The sequence below is a fragment of the Thalassophryne amazonica genome, chromosome 7 (genome assembly GCF_902500255.1).
Source record: "Thalassophryne amazonica chromosome 7, fThaAma1.1, whole genome shotgun sequence".
Classification (NCBI taxonomy): Eukaryota; Metazoa; Chordata; class Actinopteri; order Batrachoidiformes; family Batrachoididae; genus Thalassophryne; species Thalassophryne amazonica.
In genome coordinates, this window is record NC_047109.1 from 30,831,853 (window position 1) to 30,858,271 (window position 26,419).

A 26,419-nucleotide genomic window follows, 5' to 3' on the forward strand; every position below is an offset into this window, starting at 1 on the left:
TACTGCTGGCCCACCACCAGAAGGCGCCCTGCCTAGATGGCACTCTACTCCCTTTACTCACACACAAGACACCACCAGTAACTCTGGTAGTGTCAGGGAATCATAGGGAGGAGATTGAGTTTTTTGTGACTCCTTCTACCTCCCGTGTGATTCTGGGGTTCCCCTGGATGTTGAAACACAATCCCCGGATTGATTGGCCGTCCGGGGTGGTGGTACAGTGGAGCGAAACCTGCCATCGGAGGTGTTTGGGATCCTCGGTTCCTCCCGGTTCCCAGGCGAAGGAGCAGGTCCAAGTACCCCCCAATCTGTCGGCGGTGCCGGTTGAGTACCACGATCTTGCTGACGTTTTTAGCAAGGATCGGGCACTCACTCTTCCCCCGCACCGTCCATATGATTGTGCCATCGATTTGTTGCCAGGCGTGGAGTTCCTGTCCAGCAGGCTGTACAACCTCTCCCGACCTGAGCGCGAATCGATGGAGACCTACATCCGGGACTCCTTAGCTGCCGGGCTGATCCGTAACTCCAGCTCTCCGATGGGAGTGGGTTTCTTTTTCGTGGGAAAAAAAGATGGCGGTCTTCGTCCATGCATTGATTATCGGGGGCTGAACGAGATCACGGTTCGCAACCGATACCCGTTGCCTTTGTTGGATTCAGTGTTCACCCCCCTGCATGGAGCCAAAATCTTCACAAAGTTGGATCTTAGGAACGCATACCACCTAGTTCGGATCCGGAAGGGAGACGAATGGAAGACGGCATTTAACACCCCGTTAGGTCATTTTGAGTACCTGGTCATGCCGTTCGGCCTCACTAACGCCCCCGCGACGTTCCAAGCTTTGGTTAATGATGTCTTGCGGGACTTCCTGCACCGATTTGTCTTCGTATATCTGGATGATATACTCATCTTTTCTCCGGACCCTGAGACCCATGTGCGGCATGTACGTCAGGTCCTGCAGTGGTTGTTGGAGAACCGGTTGTTTGTGAAGGGCGAGAAGTGTGAGTTTCACCGCACTTCTTTGTCCTTCCTGGGGTTTATCATCTCCTCCAACTCCGTCGCCCCGGATCCGGCCAAGGTCGCAGCGGTGAGAGACTGGCCCCAACCGACAAGCCGTAGGAAGCTGCAACAGTTCCTCGGCTTCGCAAATTTCTACAGGAGGTTCATTAAGGGGTATAGTCAGGTTGTTAGCCCCCTGAAAGGCCCTGACCTCACCAAAAGTTCCCTTCACCTGGTCGCATCGGTGCGAAGCCGCGTTTAGGGAGTTGAAACGCCGGTTCTCGACTGCACCGGTCTTGGTGCAGCCCGATCCTGGTCGCCAGTTCGTGGTTGAAGTGGACGCCTCTGACTCGGGGATAGGAGCCGTGCTATCCCAGAGCGGAGAAACCGATAAGGTTCTTCACCCGTGTGCCTATTTTTCCCGCAGGTTGACCCCAGCAGAGCGGAACTATGACGTCGGCAATCGAGAGCTCCCTGCGGTGAAAGAGGCCCTTGAGGAGTGGAGACACCTGCTGGAGGGAGCGTCAGTGCCTTTCACAGTTTTCACTGACCACCGGAACCTGGAGTATATCAGGACTGCCAAGCGACTGAACCCCAGGCAAGCCCGCTGGTCACTGTTTTTCGGGCGTTTTGACTTCCGGATCACCTACCGCCCCGGGACCAAAAACCAAAGATTGGATGCCCTGTCCTGGGTGCATGAACAGGAAGTCAAGACCGAGCTGTCGGATCCACCGGAACCCATTCTCCTGGAGTCCACTATCGTGGCTGCTCTGACCTGGGACGTGGAGAAGACCGTCCGGGAGGCCCTGGCACGGAGCCCGGATCCCGGAACAGGACCGACGAACAGATTATACGTCCCACCAGAGGCCAGGGCTGCCGTCCTGGACTTCTGTCACGGGTCCAAACTCTCCTGCCACCCAGGGGTGCGTAGGACCGTGGCAGTGGTCCGGCAGCGCTTCTGGTGGGCGTCCCTGGAGACTGATGTCCGGGCTTACATCCAGGCCTGCACCACCTGCGCCAGGGGCAAGGCTGACCACCAGAAGGCACAGGGACTTCTACAGCCACTTCCTGTGCCTCACCGCCCCTGGTCCCACATCGGTCTGGATTTTGTCACGGGCCTCCCGCCGTCCCGGGGGCACGTCACCATCCTCACGATAGTGGACCATTTCTCCAAGGCGGCCCACTTCGTGGCCCTCCCGAACCTCCCGTCGGCCCAGGAGACGGCGGATCTCCTCGTCCACCATGTTGTCCGGCTGCATGGGATACCAACAGACATCGTTTCGGATCGCAGTCCCCAGTTCTCCTCGCAGGTGTGGAGAAGTTTCTGCCGGGAACTGGGGGCCACTGTAAGCCTCTCGTCTGGGTATCACCCGCAGACTAACGGACAGGTCGAACGGGCCAACCAGGAGTTGGAGCAGGCCCTCAGGTGCACGACCTCCGCACACCCGACGGCTTGGAGTGAACATCTGGCCTGGATCGAGTACGCTCATAACAGCCAGGTGTCCTCTGCCACCGGCCTCTCCCCATTCGAGGTGTGTCTGGGGTACCAGCCCCCTTTGTTTCCTGTGGTGGAGGGAGAGGTCGGTGTGCCCTCGGTCCAGGCCCACCTGCGGAGATGCCGTCGGGTGTGGCGCACCGCCCGTTCGGCCTTGTTGAGGGCCCGGACGAGGGCTAAAGTCCATGCAGACCGTCGACGGTCCCCGGCCCCTACTTACCAGCCCGGGCAGGAGGTGTGGCTTTCCACCAAGGACATTCCTTTCCAGGTCAAGTCCCCCAAATTGAAGGACCGCTTCATCGGACCCTTCCCCATCCTCAAGGTCCTCAGTCCTACCGCAGTGAGGCTCCAACTCCCGGCCTCACTGCGGATCCATCCGGTCTTTCATGTCTCCAAGGTAAAACCGCATCACACCTCACCCCTCTGTGCACCCGGTCCGGCGCCGCCTCCTGCCCGTATTATCGACGGGGAGCCGGCTTGGACAGTTCACCGGCTTTTGGACGTCCGTCGAATGGGCCGGGGTTTCCAGTATTTGGTGGACTGGGAGGGGTATGGACCCGAAGAACGCTCCTGGGTGAAGAGGAGCTTCATCCTGGACCCGGCCCTCCTGGCCGATTTCTATCGTCGCCACCCGGACAAGCCTGGTCGGGCGCCAAGAGGCGCCCGTTGAGGGGGGGGTCCTGTTGTGTGGGCTGCCAGAAGAGGAGGTACTGCTGGCCCACCACCAGAAGGCGCCCTGCCTGAAGTGCGGGCTTCAGGCAAGAGAGGGCGCTGCCGCCTCAGGAACAAGCCGTGGTGACAGCTGTCACCCATCATCCGTGACAGCTGTCACTAATCAACACATCTGGTATAAAAGCAGGAAGACACCTCCACCAAACTGCTGAGATATCATCTTCATCGGAGGTAATATCCTCAGCCTTTTGTAAATCTGTTTATTGTGAGTGTTTGCAGGAGAACCGGTCGTTTTTGAGGAGGCTGTGCAAGACGGCGCTCCTTTTCAGCTGAGACCGCTGCAGCGCGCTGAGTGAGAGGTGGAGGTGGCATTCCCACCAGTGTTACTGGGTGTTCACACACCCACCCTTTGACTGTCTTTTGCTTTCTGCCAGCAGTACCAGATCCGACACGCCGGGAAGGTGGCCACCTGGGGACTCCGGGACTTGGCGGCTCCAGTATTCCTCGGGTTCAGGTGGCGGTGGAAATCGTGTGGTTCCGGTTCGTTTCCAGACGGGCGTCTCCTATCGTCGAGCCTGCCCACACGACACCTTTTATTAATTGACTGTTGCACATTCTGATTCTGCTGTGTTTGGTTGTGACATTCACACCAGTAAAGTGTTATAATTTGACTCCTTCCATTGTCCGTTCATTTACGCCCCCTGTTGTGGGTCCGTGTCACTACACTTTCCCAACACTATTGTTGTATTTTGTGCTTCATAATGCGCCACACATTTTCAATGAGCGACAGGTCTGGACTGCAGGCAGGCCAGTCTAGTACACGCACTCTTTTACTACAAAGCCACGCTGTTGTAACACGTGCAGAATGTGGCTTGGCATTCTCTTGCTGAAATAACCAGGGACATCCCTGAAAAAGACGTTGCTTGGATGGCAGCATGTGCTGCTCCAAAACCTGAATGCATTGATGGTGCCATCACAGATGTATAAGTTACCCATGCCATGGGCACTAACACACCCCATGCCATCACAGATACTGACTTTTGAACTTTGCACTGGTAACAATCTGGATGGTCTTCTTCCTCTTTTGTCCAGACAAAACGTCCATGATTTCCAAAAGCGATTTGAAATGTGGACTCATCAGACCACAGCACACTTTTCCACTTTGTGTCTGTCCATTTCAAATGAGCTCGGGTCCAGAGAAGGTGGCAGCGTTTCTGGATGTTGTTGATGTATGGCTTTCACTTTGCATGGTAGAGTTTTAACTTGCACTTGTAGATCAATCAATCAATTTTTTTTTATATAGCGCCAAATCACAACAAGGCCATACAATAATTATGTAAAACCCCAACGGTCAAAACGACCCCCTGTGAGCAAGCACTTGGCTACAGTGGGAAGGAAAAACTCCCTTTTAACAGGAAGAAAGAAAAGCTAAGCGATGAACTGTGTTAACTGACAATGGTTTTCTGAAATGTTCCTGAGCCCACGCGGTCAGATCCTTTACACAATGATGTTGGTTTTTAATGCAGTGCCACCCGAGGGATCGAAGGTCACGGGTATACAATGTTGGTTTTCGGCCTTGCCGCTTACGTGTAGAAAGTTCTCCAGATTCTCTGAATCTCCTGATTATATTATGGACTGCAGATGATGGAATCCCTAAATTCCTTGCAATTGAATGTTGAGAAACGGTGTTCTTAAACTGTTGGACTATTTTTTCACACAGATGGGGTGACCCTCACCCCATCTTTGCTTGTGAATGGCTGAGCCCTTTATACCCAATCATGACACTCACAGTTAGTGTCCTCAGTTCCCAAATGCTTATTGAGTGTTGTTAGAAGGAAAGGTGATATAACAGGTGAGTGCATTGTTTTTAAATTGTTTTTGGAAATCATGGACATCGGGTCGTCCAGACAAAAGAGGAGAAAGACCATCCAGATTGTTGCCAGTGCTAAGTTCAAAAGCCAGCATCTGTGATGGTATGGGGTGTGTTAGTGCCCATGGCATGGGCAACTTACCCATCTGTGATGGCACCATCAATGCTGAAATGTACATCCAGGTTTTGGAGCAACACATGCTGTCATCCAAGCAACGTCTTTTTCAGGGACGTCCCTGCTTATTTCAGCAAGACAATGCCAAGCTACATTCTGTATGTGTTACAACAGCATGGCTTCATAGTAAAAGAGTGCAGGTACTAGACTGGCCTGCCTGCAGTCCAGACCTGTCGCCCATTGAAAATGTGTGGCGCATTATGAAGCGCAAAATACGACAAAGGAGACCCCGGACTGTTGAACAACTAATGTCGTACATCAAGCAAGAATGGGAAAGAATTACACCTACAAAACTTCAACAATTAGTGTCCTCAGTTCCCAAATGCTTATTGAGTGTTGTTAGAAGGAAAGGTGATGTAACACAGTGGTAAACATACCACTGTCCCAACTTTTTTGAAACGTGTTGCAGGTATCCATTCCAAAATGAGCAAATATTTGCACAAAAACAATAACGTTTATCAGTTTGTACATTAAATATCTTGTCTTTGTGGTGTATTCAATTGAATATAGGTTGAAGAGGATTTGCAAATCATTATATTCTGTTTTTATTAACATTTTACACAACGTCCCAACTTCATTGGAATTGGGGTTGTAGCTTTTCTTTCATTATTGTTATTCTGTGCACTTACTGTCAGCCACAAGTGGAGGTCATAGATCATATTTGGTTTTTCCATGATGTTTCCATTGCTGAAGGCAACACTCATCGTCACACTTAGTTAAACAGACATTTAGAGCAGCAGACACCTCAACAAAGACTCACACACTCCATTAAAACACTAAGTTACCTCCATAATTAAAGAGCACACACTTGGCACAGTGGTGTTGGATGTGCACTGGGACTGTGTGCTGGAATAATACACAATTAAAAGTGACAGCAACATTTCCTGCTACACATTCTCACACGCAGTGCACCTCATTAAAATTGCATCTTTTTGTGTACCAACAGTGTGACTCTACAAAACCCCTCATCAGGCCATTTAATGGAGGTCATGGGACATTACACAGACACACACCAAGGTGTTTCTCATTGAACAAGCTTGCAGAGACACATGCAACTTGCAATACAAGCAAACAGTCAGTTTGATGCATGGGGATAGTCATCGTACAGGGTAAAGTTGGAACTGTGCAGACTAAAACATTAATGTTTAAATAATTCAGCTTGTTACATTTTCATTATTCATGCATATTCAAGTAGAAGAAGCATAGTCCTAAGCAGGCCCTGAGGCCTGTAAGGCCTGTTTTTATCTCTCGATACTGCAGTGTTAAGCAGATGAGAGTCTACGACTCCCTGTGGACAGGATCCCTGTCCATTGCAGGTTAAAGTACCCATTAAGTGGGACAATGCAAAAGAACAGTTTCATCCAAGGACACAGTCAGATAGCTTGAAGCGCATACCTGCAATTGGGCCTGGATTCATTTATTGGATCACACAGAACCAACAACTCTGAACTGCACTTTGTAAATGTCCAACATTTTCATCATCACAGCAATAAAAACATCACCAGATCCAAGGTCCTGTCATTTTTTTAGTCTGGTTTTCTCACTCATTCATCTTCAACTGCTTACCCGGAATTGGGTCGTGAGGGCAACAGCTCCAACAGGGACCCCAAAGTTCCCTTTCCTGGGACACATGAACCACTTCTGACTGGGGGATGCAGAGGCATTCCCAGTCCAGTGTGGAGATATAACCTCTCCACCTCGTCCTGGGTTTTTCCTGGGGTCTCCTCCCAGATGGATGTGCTTGGAACACCTCCCAATGGAAGTGGCCAAGGGGCATCCTTACCATATGACTGAATCACTTCAGCTGGCTCCTTTCAACATGAAAGAGCAGCAGTTCTACTACGAGCTCCTCAAAAATGACCGAGGTTCTCACCTTATCTCTAAGCGAGACAGCAGCTACCCGTATGAGGAATCCCATTTCGGCTGTTTGTACCCACGATCGAGTTCTTTTGGTCATGACCTAACACTCACGATCTTAGGTAAGAGTAGGAATGAAGACTGACCAATAGATCGAGTGTAGTACGGTAGAATGAATGCAATACCGTTCTTACATCGCAGATTCTCTGGCCCATTTCACATTCCATTGTCCTCTCACTCATGGACAAGACCCGAAGGTACTTGAACTCCTTTACTTGCTGTAAGGCCTCATTCCCTACCCGGAGTAAGTAATCCGTCGGTTTCCTGCTGAGAACTATGGCCTCAAAATTAGATCTGTTCATCCTCATCCCAGCTGCTTCACAATTGGCTGCAAACCGACCCAGTGAATGCTGGAGGTCACAGGCCGATGAAGCCAACAGGACCAAATCATCTGCAACAAGCAGACCTTGAGCTCACCAAACTGAAGACCCTCCTCCCCCAACTATGCCTCAATATCCTGTCCATGAATATCACAAACAGGTTTGGTGACAAGGCACAGCCCTGGCAGAGGCCAACCCAACTCGAAATGAGTCTGTCTTGCTCCCAAGAACCCTAACACAGCTCTCGCTTTGTGAGTACAGAGATTAGATGGCCCTGAGATGGGACCCTTTAATCCATACTCCCAGAGCACTTCCCACAGTATCTCCTGGGGAACCTGATCATATGCTTTCTCCAAGTCCACAAAACATAGTCCCATACTCCCAGTCCCCCTCCAGGGTCCTTGTGAGAGTGAAGAGCTGGTCGGTTCATTCCCTGTCATGGAACCTGAATGGAACCTGTATTGCTCCTCTTTAATCTGACAGTCTCTTTAGCACCCAGAGCCTTTAACATTTCTGAATGGATCTCATCAACCTCTGGGGCTTTGCCACTGCGGAGTTGTTTGACTACCTCAATGACTTCCACCAGGGAAATTGATAATGATTGCCCATCAGCTTCCAGCTCTGCCCCTACTATAGAGGGCACTCCAGTCTGACACAGGAGTTCCTCAAAGTGTTCCTTCCAGTTCCCAGTTCATTCCTCAGTTGAGGTTAACAGAGTCCCATCCTTACTGTAGACAGCTTCGATGGTCCCCTGTTTTCCTCTCCTGAGGTGCCTCACGGTCTGCCAGAAGCATCTTGGTGCTGATTGAAAGTCCTTCTCCATGGTTAATCCAAACTCCTCCCACATCCGCTGCTTTGCCTCCCTCACAGCAGAGGCTGCTGCCCTTCATGCCTGTCGGTACCTTGCAACTGTCTCCGGAGACCTATGAGATAACATCCCGGAGCGACTCTTTCTTCAGTCAGACATCTTCTCTGTCCACCAGTGTCCACCATGGTGTTTGAGGGTTTCCAACCCATTGAGACAACTAAGTCTTTCATGCCACAGCTCCCCACTGCAGCTTCAGCAATGGAAGTTTTGAACATTGCCCATTCTGGTTCAATGCACCCATCCTCCAGAGGGATGCCAGAAAAACTCCACCAGAGTTGTGAGTTGAAGATCTGTTGGACAGTGGGCTACTCCAGATGTTCCCAGATGTACGGGAGGTGATGGTCTAGTGGTTAAGCAACGGGCTTGAGACTAGAGGATCCTCAGTTCAAATCCCAGCCTGTCCGGAAAATCAATAAGGGCCCTTGGGCAAGGTCCTTAATCCCCTAGTTGCTCCCGGTGTGTATTGAGTACCTTGTATGGCAGCACCCTCACATCAGGGTGAATGTGAGGCATTACTGTGAAGCGCTTTGAATGTCTGATGCAGATGGAAAAGCGCTTTATAAATGCAGGTTCATTTAGCATTTACCATTTACCCAGTTCACCTGCACTATCCGATCAGGTTTACCCGGTCTGTCCACAGTCCTTCCCCATCCTCTGATCCAGGGGTCACCAACCCTGTTCCTAGAAGGCACCTGCCCTGCCTGATTTCTAACTCTCGCTGTTCCACTCCCAGGCAATTAACTCGATCAGGTGTATTCAGCCAGTCAAGAGCTGGAACACACCACTTTTAAAAAATCTGGTGTGACTTGAAGGTAGATTTGGACAACATGTGGGACAGGTGTTCTCCAGGAACAGGGTTGGTGACCCCTGCTCTGAGAATTTAGAAACGAAAAATGCAAGGATGACCCCTTTCTGTTGCACATCTTAAACATTTGCAGGGAGAATGGGAAAAAAAAAATAACACCTGAAGTGCTTCATTCCTTGACATCCAAAATTAAATTTTTCACACTGTCTGCAATAAAATAAATGTCTAAGCAAACCTAAGTTTCACAGCATTTTTTATTAACGAAATCTATGCAATTCCACCATTTTATAATTAAGGGTTAAGAGAACAGAAAACAATTAAAAATAAAGGATGATTCCATTCTAGGGTGATTCTTTAACTACGGGCACTATTGGCCTTGTAAATGTAATTTCCACCACACTATTGCCTTACAATATAAAGCACCTTGGGGCAACTGTTTGTTGTGATTTGGCGCTATATACATGTGCTCTGATGTCACTGTTTATCGCCATAGAAACTACCCAAACAATCTTTCATACAAACTGTTTAAAGGGACATTACAGTGTTGTGGTGGAAATTACGGCAATAGTGTGGGACAACTACATTTTGTTTAATAAAATCACAACAGTTATATGACATTGAATACCCCAATTATGTTTTGATTATTTTACTGATATTTTATTCAAAGATATTTTAAAACATTAGAAAAAACGTTTCTTTACCATTCATTTTTATCATTGAAGATCAAAAGTCTGGGTGTGGGACAAGCACAAAATGGCAATATTTGCATATAATGATGCTGAAAAAAGGTGAAAAAGTCATCATAGACTACTAGAACAAATTTCTTAACACACTTTCATTGTAAAGATAACTATAAAAGTGTGAAATTTCCCCTTTTTTCTGTTTTACATACAATATGATCAAAGGACATAAGTGCCCGTAGTCTAAGAATCACCCTCTAACATAAGTTAACTGCAAAAAAAAAAAAAAAAAAATCACAATATTGCCAACACACATCACATTTTGGGCTCTGCATTTCCATGCACATACATGGAAAGCCAAAGGGAGGGGCAACAGTAGAAGACCTACATCCCCCCAAAACACTGTCACTACCATCAGGATACAGTACAGGGCAGGAATCAGTAACAACAAACAACAAGAATAACACTGAACTAGCAGAACTAGCAGCAGGAAAGGAAGAGCTGGAGTGGAAGCGAGTTGCAAACCAGCTTTGCAGAAGCAGCAGTGATAGGCCGATTTAATTACGCACCCTAAATGAACTAGCCAGTGAACAGAGAGCAGGTAATTAGCTGAGCTACCAAGCTGACAAACAATTGAGCTGAGAACTGACAGATAAATGTTGTTTGGAGATGGTGTACTGGCTCTGCAGTGTGGCCTACCTGAATGTTGTTCAGTTTTGAACTTGGAAAAATACTGATCATTTTGTCAGATTGATTGTCTTATTGCTCAATCCTACTACAGCACAGTAAAGTAAATACTGTTATATGGCTGCAATAAGTGTGGTGTAATATGTGGAACATTATCAGAATGTTTTAAAAACAATAAACTTTCCTCCCAGTCATACGCTTGTCATGGGAGGATCGATGACAGATTGGTCAACAGTGGTCCAAAGTTTCATCAGCAGCTTGACTTTGGACAAAGAACAAAGCAGAAAACAACCAGCCATAATGAACTGTTCACAATAATACCATCTTACAACAACCAAGAGATAAAGTACTAACATATTCGCAGGTGACGCCGTCCTACTCTTAACCCTCCTGCTGTGTTCACCCCCCTCCTCTAACTTTAGTGTCTCCTATCAAATTGACGGGTCTGTTTTAACTGCTCTTAAATGAACACAAAGCCATTAATGACCACCAATTTTTTATTTAACACTCTTTTTTGCTGTGAACAATGTCTCAGAGTTGTGGTTAACATGAATAACTGCAGTGAATAGGCAGTGTAGGCTTGGAGGTCTACCAGGTCTAATTGTCTCCAGGTGTCCCCATACACACGCCTCCCCTCCAGCTTTGTCATCTCCAGTATAAGTCCCAATGGACTCTGGTAAAAAGTGTTGGAAGCTGGACTTGATGTCATCCACATGAGATGCTGCATACAATGTTGGCCCTGGCGTCAGGGCCCCTTCATACATAGTGTGAAGTTGGGACAAGTGCACACTTAGTGCGCATGACACAGGAATCGTGTGCAAACCGTGTAATGTCGTCCCTGCCTCCAATGCCTTGTACACCTGTTGCTACAACTATTTGCACACAGAAGCGCCTGAAAGACAGTGTGTGCTGTGCGAACCCATTGCACCCTCTCGCGACAGGTGCCGGCCAAATTCCAGGTGACACGCACAAACATCTAACAGCGCTCGTTTGGCACTTAGAAAATGTGTGGCCAGTCACACTCTTGGCACAACAACAGACTGCAGACAATCACTTTTGTACTTGCAGAGAAATTTGTCTAAGTCCCACACGAGTGTGGCTTTGGTCTGTGTGCTGAGATGACAGGAGGTGTGTCGTCCCACTGAAGCGGCTGTGGAAATCTGTGGATCTGGACATTCCAGCTGGACACCACGTACTGCGTTTGGACGGACATGGACAAACAACTGCCCACTGTGATGCATGTGTCTGTTTGCTGTTATCAAGTGGACATAAATAAAAACATATATCACTGTGGCAACGTGCTGCAGCGAGCGCACATGCGTGCATTGCACACACATGGACAGACTGCTTCCAGATTGAAACGGACTGTCAGATCAGAACATGCAGCAGGCAATTTCACTGTCATGTCACCCACGTGAGCTCTGTTCCACAAAAGGTGATGTCCTGCGGTGTGTCATCACAAGACACGCTCGTGGCCGGTTGGAGACGTGCCAGCAGATGTGGACATGAATGAGACGAGCGAACTGCTCCTCATTCATGTCATTTCATGACTGTATGTCTGTGTCCAAGGGGTCCTTTACAGAGGATCAGACGGATCATATTTGTATTGCTCGCTTGATAAATGTGGTGTTTTTATATGGTGTGTGATTTTAATTTTTTTTTTGTAATACTTCCGTGTCCTTCCTGATAAGAGGCAGATTCCCACAGCTTTCACAGAACAGCTCTGTAGCTCAGTGGTAAAGTCTGTGACTGGCAACCAGTGTCAGGCATGGCACAAACCGAGCAGGACAAAAATGAAAAACTCTCACAAACAGACTGGTGTTAAAAAAAAGGTTTAATTACAAGCAGGGATTTGGTACACGGGAGGTCCAGCAGCGACGGCAAAGGTACAGACAGACGTGAGGCTGAGGCTTGGTCCAAAAAACAGGCTGTGGTCAAAAAACACGGCGTGGAGGTAATCAGAGGCAAAGTCAAGTACCAGGTTGAGGGCAAAACAAGGTCAGATACCAGCAGGCTGAATACTAGGCAAAACAAGGCAAGGACGTGAGTGCTGGAAAGTGAAATCATTCAACAATCGAGCGAGAGACTGTGAGGGCTTATATAACTGGTGATGTAATTAGTGGAACAAGACACAGGTGTCGATGAAGGTTCTGGAAGGGGGCGTGACCAGGGAAAACAAAGGTTAAGCATGGGCAAGATAATGGGGAAGGGAGTACACAAAGTGGAGTGATGTCAGATACAAAGATGCGTGAGCAGGAGCAAGAGCGGAAGTGAATGAAAATGCAAAACAGACAAAGTGTGGGAGACAAAGACACAAGGCGGGTGCAGGAAGTGGAATGAACACAAACAAATGAGGATGACGTGAGAACAGAGCAAAAACAGAATACGATACTAGGGGACCAGGACAGAGCAAGAATCATGGGAACTAAAAGCAAACCAAGATATAATAAGTACAAAAGAAAAACTACATGAGAACTGATCAGAAAATCAATACTGAAGCAAAGCTCAACAGGAACTTACTAATTAACAGAACGCAAAACCTGATATAAAAGTACAACAGAAATGAGAACAGCAGATAAACAAAACTGGTGACTACAGAATAGTGCAATAAATAAAAAGAACTAACTGATGAAAAATAAGTGACAAACAGAACATAATCAGAAGAAACACTTGAAGATAAAGAATAACCAAAACCTGTGACTAAAGCATAATACAAAAATGTGATAAACAGAACTAAGCTAAGAATACAAGATTCTCAAAAGAAAACTGAACCGGTGACCAAAGCATAATACAAGAAATGAAGTAAACAGAATCTAAGACTGGAGGAACTAAGTGACCAAGCGTGAACAAATACAAGGTTAATTGACTAAAACAAAACCAATGATAACATTAACATGAAAACCTGACAAGAACAAGAAACAAGACCAGCTGAAGTGTGACTATGATACATGGCATGATTAAAAAATACAAAAGGCTCAGAGCACAAACGTGGAAAAAAGACTTCAAAATAATAACTGCCGGGCCCAACAGGGCTGGATCATGACAACCAGAGCTTTCAGAAGGTGCAAGTTCATGTCCAGTGGCTCATATGTTTTTTTTTGTTTTGTTTTTTTTTTGTTTGTTTGTTTGATTCACATAAGTGGCGTGATGTGGTCCCACAGGTACTGGCTGATTTTATTTAATTTTTTTATATTCCACATAAGCGGCGTGATGTGCCACAGCTGGCACTGTGTGTTGCTGCCTGAAAGACACCGGCGCATGCACGAACTCTCGCAATGGGTTTGTGCACGCCTGCCCATCAGCGCAATGTTTCGTGGTGCGCTAATTTTGAACTGTTTCATGCTGTTTCGCCGTTTTTGTCCAAACTTCACACTAATTGTGAAGGGGCCATCAACAAAAGCACAGGAAAGAGACAGGTTTACAGACACCTGTCTAGTCTGTGTGACTGTATGATATTCTAATCCAAATCCATTTTTTTTCCCCACAAACCTGATTAATTGTGTAAGATTTCAGACCATATAATATTGGGGTAACAGTGGCAAAATATTTGACCGTTTCACATTTACTCTGCGCCCCGACCAGTGTTCTGATGAGATGTCATTCCTGTCAACAGTCCTCCGCGCAACTGCGCATGCACACGCATGTGCAATTGTTGGGATATGCAACTGCCGAGTTATACGACGAGACATACAATTTGACAGAACACCAGCTGCACATGCTGCTAGGCAGATGTCATAATCGCGCTGTTAGCCGAGAGCGACAAAGTCACGTACCGCCACCACGGCCAAAATAGGTGAATTTAAGCTGCTATACGAAAGTACTGATGTGGATTCTGACAGAATTATCATTTCACATTTGATGGAGTTTCACAGTTGATGGATTACTCCGCGCCCTGACCATTGTTGAAATGATGCTGCCTCACGGTAAGCCTCGCCCGTCGAATTACCTACAGACAAATAAACCGTGCAAACAATGGAATTGGATTAGAATGGGAATAACCCCCTTGTGTCTGATGATTTGCAGATGTTCATGCTGTTATACGGTAACAAATATCTGTTTTACTGGTTCCGCTAATGCTTCGCCGGTAAAGATCAATTTGCGACCATATAACCAGCATGAATGTCTGCAAATCATCAAAAGTAACAGGGTTATTCCCTAATTATTTAATCAGGAAGGTGGTTCACATGGGAAGGTCGGCATGTAAGTGCAGGAAAGAGATGTGTACCCACAAAAAAATATTGTTCAGTCTAAAATGTGTAAAAGTGATCATCAATGTTATATTGTCACGTGCACAGTGTGGAGGACCTCATGAAGCTGTGAGGCAGTCAGATGTAGTGGCGGGCACAGCTAACCAAAATGTTAGCTTCAATAACCATTAATCAGATAACTGAAAAGTTATCTTTTATGACGATAAACCAATAAACTGCTAAAAAAAATTATCTTTATTACAGATAACCGATAACCATTAGTATTGATTTGGACGCGGCCACATCAGATTATACTGTCGGATTCTGATAAACCAGTTTCACTTTAAGCACCGCAGGGGCTTCTGGTTAAATTCAAGGTTCACAAATGCAAACAACACATGAAAAATGAATAAATTAAAAAAATAAAACCACAAATACTATCTGTTGGGAAAGTGTAAGTACACGGACCCACAACAGGGGGCGCAAATGAACGGACAATGGAATAGGTCAAATAACAACACTTTACTGTTGCGAACGTGCACAACAAACACAACAGATTACACAATAGATCAGAGGTCAAATTACAAGGTGTCGTGTGGGCAGGCTCGAAGATAGGAGACGCCTGTCCAAAGCAGAACCGGAACCACACGATTTCCTCCGCCACCAGACCCCGGGAATACTGGAGCCGCCAAGTCCCGAACTCCCAGGTGGCCACTGCCTCCGCGTGTCGGACCTGGTACTGCTGGCGAGGAACAAAAACACAATTAAACGTGGGTGCGTCTGCACCCAGCAATCTGCACGGCAGGGAAGCTACCTCCACCTCTCGTTGGAGAAAAAGTCTGTTATCACTCACAAAAATCACAAAAAGGGCTTTCTATCAAGCAGTCAGGCTGAGGATATTACCTTTCAGGTAGAACGATATCTCGGCAAAGAGGTGGAGATGACGTCTTGCTGATATACCGATGCAGATCAGATGAGTGGTGACAGCTGTCACAGGTGATGAGTGTCAGCTGTCACCCCGGCTGCTCCTGTGAGGCGGCAGCGCCCTCTGGTGCCTGGAGCCCGCACTCCAGGCAGGGTGCCCTCTGGTGGTGGTGGGCCAGCAGTACCTCCTCTTCAGCGGCCCACACAACACTATCGTCATCTTTCAAAAGCAATAAAACACAGTATTAGAAGTCATAGTTTATCTCGGTATTAGATACACTGTCATTTACGAGCTAAAAGCTGCCGCTTTTTTCACACATTTTGAACCCTGCAGCTTGAAAACTTAAATACGTCCATTAATGTATTGATTGGCAGAGTAAAAGACACGTAGTAAATTTAAATTCTTATCTGTTAGTTTCAATAGGATTTATCTGAAAAAAATATTCAGAATGGTCTAAATGGTGAAGAAATATCCCTCTGTACACAGATGCACCGTGAGAGCTCCTCTCTCCCACCGAGTCTTGGCAATACCATCAGCCACAAAGAAATAAAATAAAATAATGTTAAAATTAGTCCGTTCTTTTTCTTTCGATCCAGTGGCAGACGGCATCAGCTTAAGGTGCATTTACTGTCACCTACCGGCCTGGTGAGTGATTGCTGAGATTTTACAAAACCTTAACTCCTGTCAGCCATAGTCATTTGTTTAGATGCGATGAAGCAATCCAGTGTTCTTAAGATATTTAAATAATTCTTTTTGCACAATGTGTGATGGGTTTTGCAGCAGATTTCCAAGGGACAAGGGATGGAAACACTGTAATGTCCAAAGTGATCCTGAACTACACTTCCCACAATGCTCCCTGCATTGACCGGCCAATCACGTTTTGCACTTAATGATGACGTCTTTGGCAAGTGACAGCCAGTCTGCCATAAATAAACACACAACAGACGGACTAAAGCGTTTGATTTTAGGGTTTTAAACTTTGCTCACATTACCAGCAAAAAAAAAAAAAAATGTTATCGGACTGAAAGTTATCAGAACTAAATTTATCGGAAGATGACTAGTGCGATGATGGTTTTAAAACTTATCTGAAAAGCTAATCTGCTAGCAAAAACATTATCTTCAATAATTATTTGCTATTGGATAAGCTGAACTGTGCCCACCACTGGTCAGATGTAGTACACAATATTTCTGATTGTTATAAGTAAATTGTAAATCGTCACATTTCACCCGAAAGACCACAGGAAGGAACATTCCCCAGAAATCAGATGTCACGGGAATCAGTCTTTCTCCATCAGTAAGTAAGTCCCTTTAGATCTCCTTTGTTTGCAATCGATCTTCATGTTGATTTGGCAACTTCACATTTTATGGAGAAATGTGGCAAGGGTGGGATTTGAACCTGGAACCTTCTGCACTGAAACCAAGTGCACTAACCACTCGGCCACCCCCGCCTGCATGTCAGTATTGGCAAGATAAGAAATGATAAGATGAGATAAGATATTCCTTTATTCGTCCCCGATGGAAACATTTAGTGTCACAGCAACAGATATAAATCAAATCAATTTTATTTATATAGTGCCAAATCACAACAAACAGTTGCCCCAAGGCGCCTTATATTGTAAGGCAAGGCCATACAATAATTACGGAAAAACCCCAACGGTCAAAACGACCCCCTGTGAGCAAGCACTTGGCAACAGTGGGAATGAAAAACTCCCTTTTAACAGGAAGAAACCTCCAGCAGAACCAGGCTCAGGGAGGGGCAGTCTTCTGCTGGGACTGGTTGGGGCTGAGGGAGAGAACAGTAATATTTTGCAACAGTAGGGCAAAGTAAGTGTGCAAATAGACAGTAAACACAAATACCTTTGCATGGCAGAGAATGAAAAACAGAGAAATATGATGGGTTAACCTGTTTTAGACATAAGCCAAATGCTAATCTTTTTAATCAAAACAGTTTGTTTTAGTAATGCTGATGTCTTATAAATGTAATAGTTAATGGGCATAAATAAAAATTATATACATTTATAAATCAAATTTATAACAATTACACACAAAAGGTAGGTAACAGTAAATGTAAATATCAATGAATCAAAATTGAGGTAATGGTGTATGTCACTCTTTTTACATTGCAATTTTACAAACATAAAATGAATGTATTCAGACAGGAGGGCAAACTGGGTTGTACAGGACAGTCAGGTGCTTAACAGTTGAGAACATAAGGTAGCTGAAGAAAGGGATTAACACATACAGGGCTGATAATTTGAATCTGCCTGGTCATACCCACAGCCGGCTATTTTGGGGGTAATTTTCAGTTCAACTTTTTAAAAAAATGGTACCAGTTTGTTCCCATGTCATGAGGATTCAGAATATATATAGTTTTTAGGGCTACATATTATAGTTTGGGAGTTTATTGCACATGGTACAGCACTGTATGGTCTTACATAAATGGCTATTTTGGGGATAATTTTCAGTTCAACTTTAAAAAAAATGGTACCAATTTGTTCCCCATGTCATGATTCAGAATATATATAGTTTTTAGGGCTACATATTATAGTTTGGGAGTTTATCCCAGACAGACAGACAGGCGTAGCCTTTTATGTATACAGATTTGTAAGTGGGATACCATGTAGTGTATACAGTAGGCATGGTGAGTCCAGAATGTGTTCAGTAAAACATATGTAACAGAAGTATTGCAGTTTTTTAGACCTGGGATATACATAAGTAATGGGGAGGTGATGTCTCGTGGTCAAGGCATTGGGTTTGAGACCAGAAGATCCTCAGTTCAAATCCCAGCCTGACTGGAAAATCACTAAGGGCCCTTGGGCAAGGTCTTTAATCCCCTATTGCTCCTGGTGTGTAGTGAGTGCCTTGTATGACAGTACCCTGACATCGGGGTGAATGTGAGGCATTATTTGTAAAGTGCTTTGAGCGTCCGATGTAGATGGAAAAGCACTATATAAAATGCAGTCCATATACACTTATTGGGAGCAGTACAAATTGTACAGTCCAACAGCAACAGGAAGAAAGGACTTGTAAAACCTCTCCTTCAGAAACTTTGGGAAAATCTATCTGTCACTGAAGGAGGTATCCAGTGCTGCAATGGTGTCTTGGAGTGGATGAGAGTCTCATCCACTTATGAGACTAATCCTGCCACAGAGATGATAACTTGGCTACTGTTCTCCTCTCACCCACCACCTGCACTGGGTCAAGGGGCATCCCAGAATCAGACTGGCCATTCTGATCATTTTGCCCAACTCCTCCTGTCTGCTGTTGATATGTTTCTGCCCCAGCAGACTACTTCAAAGTAGATGGTTGATGCCACCACAGTCATAAAAGGTTTTCGGAGTGCTCTTTGCACATCAAATGACCTTAGTATCCTTCACAAATAGAGGTTGTTCTGGCCATCCCTGTACAGATCAGTTGCACGTTTAGTGTTAATTTTGTCAGACAAGGCAAAATATTTTTGTTAATGACCTTTTTTTTTTCATGACCAAACAAGGCGATGACGATACTACATCAGTGTTCAAAATCACTGACAAAGATTAAATTAACATGCATTATTGTTGACAAAATCACCACTGTAAAACTAACCCTGACAGTGTTAAATTAACACTGCCAGTGTACATATGCTCCTACTCTGGCCAGAGTGGGAGCATATGTTCACTGTCAGTATTAATTTAACCTGGTGATTTTACTGTGTTAAAAAGGACATTTGAAAGATTTGAAAGAGATTAAAAAACAAAAACAAAACAGGTGACAAAATTACCACTAGTCCAGTATATTATTCCGGTGAATAACCAGGTACTCATAGGATGTTGATATCTCAGTGTCCTCACCTTGGATGTAAAGTTGTGTTGGGGAGTTATGTCTGTGCCTGCAGAAGTCCTCCACAAGTCCCTTTATTTTTCTCTCTGCAGGCAGTTGTCCTGGCACCAGTCAAAAAGTCCTGTATCAGCGCTCTGCTCTTCCCATCATCCTCATTTGTGATGACGCTGACAACAGTGGAGTCTTCAGAGATCCTCTACAGGTGGCACTGGGGCAAATTGCAAGAGAAGTTTGTGTAATATGGGTTGTCATTTCATGTGTAGGATTTGTATTTCCATTGTATTCATGTTTGGGTAAATGGTAAATGGACTGCATTTATATAGCACTTTTCCATCTGCATTAGACGCTCAAAGTGCTTTACAAATAATGCCTCATTCACCTCGATGTTATCATGATATGATCCGGGCCTGGGTTTTTATCTTGGTTCTGTCTGTGTTCATGTCCCCTGTCTTTGATTTTCAGTTTAGGATTACTTTCGTCACTGGTTTTATTTTGCATATTACCACTTACCACTATTGCTTGTAATTTCTGTTTGTTATGCTTTTGGCACATGTTAGTTCTGTTTTAGTTTCAGCCCCAGCCTTTAATTCTCTTGTTGATCACTTTTCAGTTCTCACTTTTGTTTTCCTTCCAGGTGTAGGTTTTTCTTGCATTATGTTTGGGACTCACCTTCCACTTTCTTTCTGTCTGCTTAGTGTTTACTTTTCTGCACTCTCTTGCACCTGCACTTCACCTTTGTCTCTTTCTTCCACGCCTCTATTTCTGTCTGCTTAGTGTTTGTTTTAGTGCACTCTCTTGCTCCTGCTTGTCTCAGCTTTGTCTCCTTCCTGAACTTTCTTGCACACCTGTTTTCACTTTCCTTAATCACACCCTGTTATTTAAGCCTTGCATTTTTCTCTGTTCTCTGCCAGTTCGTTTGACTTTGTCTGCGTTCCAGCCTAGTGTTGCTTTGTTAGTCCTTGACCATCTGCTTTTCTGTTTATGACCTTGCTCTGTTTGACCTTGTTTTTTTGTCTCTGCCTCTTGATTTTGGACTCACTGTGTTTTTGAACCTTGCTTGTTTTTGGGACTCAGATTTTGCCTCACCTCTGACAACCTTGTTTCTCCTTGCCTCTGAACCCAGCTTGTTTTTGACAGTTGCCTCTGTCGCACGTCTGCCGATTACCTTTGCCACGCTGACTGATCACCTGTTTACCGAACCTGTGCCTGTTTTTCTATATAAATCCTTTAAATACTCAACCTTCTGAGTCCAAGTCTGCATATTGTGTCCAGCATACTGTTCGTTCCACGTCATGAATCCTGACAGATGTGAGGGTGCTGCCATATAAGGTGCTCACTACACACCAGGAGCAATAGGGGATTAAAGACCTTGCCCAAGGGCCCTTAGTGATTTTCCAATTTGTTCAATGGGATTTATACCAAGGATCTTCTGGTCTCAAGCCCAACACCTTAACCACTAGACAGTTGCCTCCCCTGGGTTTTTTCCTTTATGTTCAGTTTAGCTAAGCAACAAGACTGGCTCATGTCCTCTTTAGGCTCCTAGGCTGATCTGCTCATGGAGATGCTTGAAAAAAGCATACCCATGGCAGCAACACCTGAGGCGGTGGTACACTCATCATGAAGGGCATTAACCAGAAGCTTGTCACAAGTCAGAGACTTCGATTTTTGCAGTCAGCTCTCCCACCTGGAGCACTTCTGCGGGGAATCTGATGATGTGAAACCATTCCTCATGTAATGTGAGCTGCATTTCGAGTTCCAGGCCTCGACCATTTCATCCGAATGCACCAAAATAGCCTTTATCATCTACCCGTCTGGACGTGCTGAAGCTTGGGCCATGGCCAATCTGACACCTGCTCATTACTATGCAGCTTTGTCAAGGCATTCAAGCAGGTATTCCAGTGCACATCTCCGTGTCGCGAGGCTGTGAGGTTGTTATTGATTTTAAGTTAAAGTTCTTGTCAAGTGATTGACTATCCCATCGACTTCTGCACCCTTGCTGAAAAGAGTGAGTGGAACACGGCGGCAATAACTGACTTTGTTCAATGCCTATCACATCAGATCAAGGATAACTTATATAAATATAAATAATATATAAAAATATAAATAAAATTGCTATATAAATAAAATCGATTTGATAACCCGCAGCCAAATTGCCTGAGGATTTGGACTCTGTCATAGCTCTGGCCATTCAAGTGGACAGAAGGCTCTCAGATGACACCAGGAGGCAAGTCACTTCGGTGATCTAACATCACCGATGTCAAGGAATCAGGATGTCAGCAGGGACCTGTCATTTCTGTAGTGTAAATTAAAAATAATAATTTACAGTACTTGCAGTTATTAAACTTTACTGCACATGGCTGCATAATAATGTAGCAAATTTAAATATTTAATAATTATTAAGCTCTTATTTGGACTGGACCTCACCAGCGGAGACCAAAATCATGTAACAGTTTGAGGTAATTTATAATTATTTGGCTACACACGGCTGCCCCATAAATATGTAGTGATTTTACATCATTATTCTTTAGAATTAATGGTACTTCATGTGTGTTCCAAAATAATTAACAATTTTAAGACCTAATAATTATTTAGCACAATATTTAATTAGAATATTTAATTACCTCACAGCTATTGGAGGCACCACCTATGTTTTTAGGCCATAGGAACTTTAATTTAAACATTAATCAGTGATCATTAATCAGTCTCATATCATTAATCAGTCTCACATCTAAAAGTCATAACTTCGACTTCACAGCAAAACCAGCAGGAATATTTACATTTTATTTACAAATATACAAACAAATGAACAGTTTACTGGCATTTTGAGGATATGGACAATGATTAAATGGTTATTATGGACACATTTTATTACTCGTGAGACGTTGAAAGAAAGCAGTGAAATAAAGTTTAAGGAATTAAGTGAATAAATCTGTTTGGAATTCAGTGATGAATTTTGAAGCCAATTATTATTGTTATTAAGAAAATTATCATGCTAATCTCCTGCACCCATCTTTTGCCAGAAACCTGAACCTTAAGGTGGTCCCTTTGCCACGCCCAGTAGAGGTGAACACCGTGGACAGCAGTGCGTTAGAGTCTCTCTCTGCTCTCTGCCTGTGCAAGTGACATTTAGAGATAGACACAGAATTCATGAGTTTATACATTTTTGGTAAAATGTCACATCCTGTTATTTTGGTGCAACCGTGGTTCAAGAAATGCACTTCAAATATTGAGTGGACCACTGGGCAGATCCTGTGTTGGGGACTGACTAGCTGGCTTACGTACCTGGCCCAACCAGTGGACTCTCTGAAACCACCTAATCCTGATTTAACTGATGGTCCCACTCGCTATCATGATTTGGCCAAGGTGTTTAGTATTGGCAAAGGACAAGTCTTTGCCACGAACCACGCCCCCAAGGGGCAAGCTGTATTCCCGTTTCATGACCTGAACGACAAGCTATGGAGTATTACATGCTGGAATTACTCGGCTCTGGATTAATTTGACCTTCCTCATCCTCTGCTTGTGTTGGGTTATTTTTTGTAGAAAATATAGACAAGGCACTATGACCTTGTACTGATTATAGAGGTTTTAATGACATAACAATAAAAAATATATACCCCCTCCCATTACTTTTGAGCCATGAAAGGAAGCCAAAGTCTTTGCCAAGTTAGACCTACCAACTACAGCTCAATACCTCAAAGACAACGGAGCTGGTCATTGACTTTGGGAAGTCCAGACCAAGCAAAACTGGACTGGACAACTCACACCAACCACCTGTACAGGAAGGGACAGAGCAGGCATTGCTTCCTGAGGAGGTTGCAGTCATTTAACATCTGCAGAAAACTCCTGTGGATGTTCTACCAGCCAGTAGCCAGTGTCCTCTTTTACACTGTAGTGTGCTGGGGGTAGAACATCCAAGAAGGACACATCCAGGCTTGACAAACTGATCAGGTGGGCTGCTTCTGGGATTGGCATGAAGCTGGACTCTTTGGTGACGGTGGCAGAGAAGCTAACACTGGACAAACTGCTGGATATTGTGGACAATGCCAGTCACCCTCTGCACACCGTCATCAGCAGCCAGAGTAGTTTCTTTAGCCACAGACTGCTCCTTCCCAAGTGTAGGACCAACTGACTGAAGAACTCCTTTGTCCCTCAGACCATCCTGTAATTTCTTAATGAATACATAATCTTTTTCCAAGTGTCAAGGCAACAATTCAGAGATATGAATGTCACTGCTAAGACAAGTGAATTGCTCTACACTTTGAGACTAACTGCACACACTTCTGATGGCCAAGTCTCGGGATCTTAGTCTTGATTCATGACAATTGCAGACCAAGACAATTCATCTCCCTCATGCTTGAACCAGAGCATCTATTTATTCTGCAAAGATTACAACATCCTCCACAAAATCATGGTAAGAAAACCTTTCCTTGTCAAGAAAGTCACTGAAGTTGCTGTACTTCATAGCCCCATCCAAAACCCAATTCATGCAGTTGCACAGACAAGGAATCAGAACACATTGTTGAAGGCCCCTTCACACATAAGACAAAGTTGGGCAAATCAGGTTGAACAGGCTGAATGGGTGATACCCAAAAAATAACAGCTGCAGTCGGAAGAAACAGATGATCAGACAGCCGTGTACAGATGCCATGCAATCCTGCGGAAACTGTTTTGTGCATGATCATGTGCATGTGCACGAACACCAGCAGCGGAAGCAATTAAATGCTTCCGCTGCTGGCGGCGTGACTTGACAGTTGCAGGTGGCCTTCACCCACTTTGCCTCAATTCGTCTGAAGTAATTGGAGTGTAAATGTAATCGCCCTTTTTTGGGATCAATAAAGTTGTCTGAATGCTGTACAAATGTTCATAAATCAAAGAAAATGTGTATGTCAGGCTTACTGGAATGGTGTGACTGGACACAAATGCAGGATTCAGATGTCACTAAAAGAGGGTTTAATAAAGTTCAGGCAGGGTTCGGTACACAGGTAGGCAGGCTATGATAAGCAACAGGATCCGAAGCATTAGGCAGAGACAACATAAAAAAACAGCCAGGGAGGAAGGCAAAAACAGCCCAAAATGCTCAGAAAGAAAAAAGTGCTCAAAAGTGGCTCAAGGCTCAACAATCTTGCAACGAGGTAAGGTGAAAGGTGTGGCTTAAATAGAGGGAGTATTTATCAGGAAATGCAGGGCTGGTGTGTGTGCAGCAGGCAGAAACAAAATAAAGAAAACCAAAAAACACTTCGTACAAACCCAAATCATGACAGTGTAAGGACAAAATAATGAGAGCACAGAACATTATAAGAACAATGAATGTACCATTGAGATGTAAGACAATCATGTTACTGGTAATGATGTTAAATTTAATTTTTAAGCTGTTCTCAGTAATTTGGTTGATTGTTTTTTGTTTGCTTTCATGGATGACAACAGAAATATATGCTAAAAACTAAGCCACTGTGTCTCCCACTGAAGAATCTTTTAAAAGAAAAAAAAAATGTATTTATATACTCACAAACTCACAAACACATTATTTGTCAAATATTATTTTATATGCATTCAAATACCATTTTAACACATTTTCTGACGAGAGTTGGCCTGTTGCCTGAAAGGTGCCCTCTTCATGTATCACTGGTGCATTAATGCAGACATAGTAGCTCAATTTAATTGGCTGCCACAACTGGCGGAGCAAAAACAAACCTGAGTCCATCAAATTGATCCACTGTGTATTGTTTGTAGTAAAATATGCGTCTATAAATTTCTCAGCCAGGAACATGCAGCCTCTGTCTTCTGACTTTCAACATTATTGCCTGCCTTGATTTACATCACGTTACATTACCTTGGCCTCCATCAACAGCTTAGGTCATAGCCGTGTGTTATGGGTTTATGGGTCGCACGTAGATTGCTGCTGCTGACATCACCTCAAGGGAGGTACATAAAAAAGAAAAACACAGAGCTTCAAAAACTCACCAGTTTGTCTCAGAGACGCCTCCGATTTTACCATTTAAATTAAATCTGTCCTTGTATGGTTTACACATTCTATATCATTGTGTGCATGAGTACACAATCCTAATTTTTATCTCATGCACAACATTATAGTTTTTCAGCTTTTCTTAAACAGCAGCCTACAATAGATATCAGGGCGTGCTCATACCAGGCACTCTGGACTGTGCCCAGAGTGTTTGATGAGTACTTGTTTGATGACTGTGTGTCCTCTGGGCCGTGGCCAAGCACAGCACACTTTACTGTGTCTGGATCCACGTTAAGATATGTTGGATCTGAGCTGGGAAATAGTTCAGCTGGACTCAGGCTTGGTGTGCATGTAGTATGACTGGTGACTGACAGCAGAGATCTCAGAAATCACATCACTGACACAGCTTTTCCTTTAAAAATTACTATTAATATCAAGAATTAATAAAATTAATCAGGATTGAATATGGTTGTGTTTGCTCACCTTTTTAACAAATGTGAATCATGGCCACTGTTGTTGCTTTAAAAACTTTGACAAGCGTAGAGTATGACAAAATGATTCATCCCTTATTGCATAATTTGCAACGGGACAAGTTTTATAAGGACACACAGCAAAATCACCAGTGTTAACACTGACAGCATACATATGGGGTGGCATGGTGGATTACTGGTTAGCACTGTTGCCTCACAGCGAGAAGGTCATAGTTTCGATTCCCACGTGAGTTTCCGTGTTCTCCCCGTATTTGCATGGGTTCTCTCCGGGTGGTTTCCTTCGACACCCAACGACACACAGGTTAAGTGGATTGGATACTTTAAGTGTGTGAGTGGGTGTGTATGTGTTTGTTTGTATGTGGCCAGTGTGTACTGCGCCTCACACGCTATGACTGCTGGGATAGGCTCCAGCCCCCTGCGACCCTTAACTGGAGTAAGCGGTTGAAAATGTGTGAGTGAGTGAGCATACATATGGTCCCACTCTGGGTCAGAGTGGGACCAAACACTGGCTGTGTTAATTTAACGCTGTCAGTTTAATTTAACACTGGTGATTTT

The 26,419-nt window shown here is 44.6% G+C and overlaps 1 long non-coding RNA gene across 1 annotated transcript; it reads left to right on the forward strand.

Annotated features, from left to right (window-relative positions):
- Positions 1–3,714: 3,714 nt before the first annotated feature.
- LOC117513739 lies at positions 3,715–24,560 on the forward strand. Its single transcript, XR_004561700.1, has 4 exons — positions 3,715–3,726; positions 7,997–7,998; positions 18,309–18,440; positions 24,549–24,560. It is a non-coding gene; the product is annotated as an uncharacterized LOC117513739 (long non-coding RNA).
- The last annotated feature ends 1,859 nt before the right edge of the window (positions 24,561–26,419 follow it).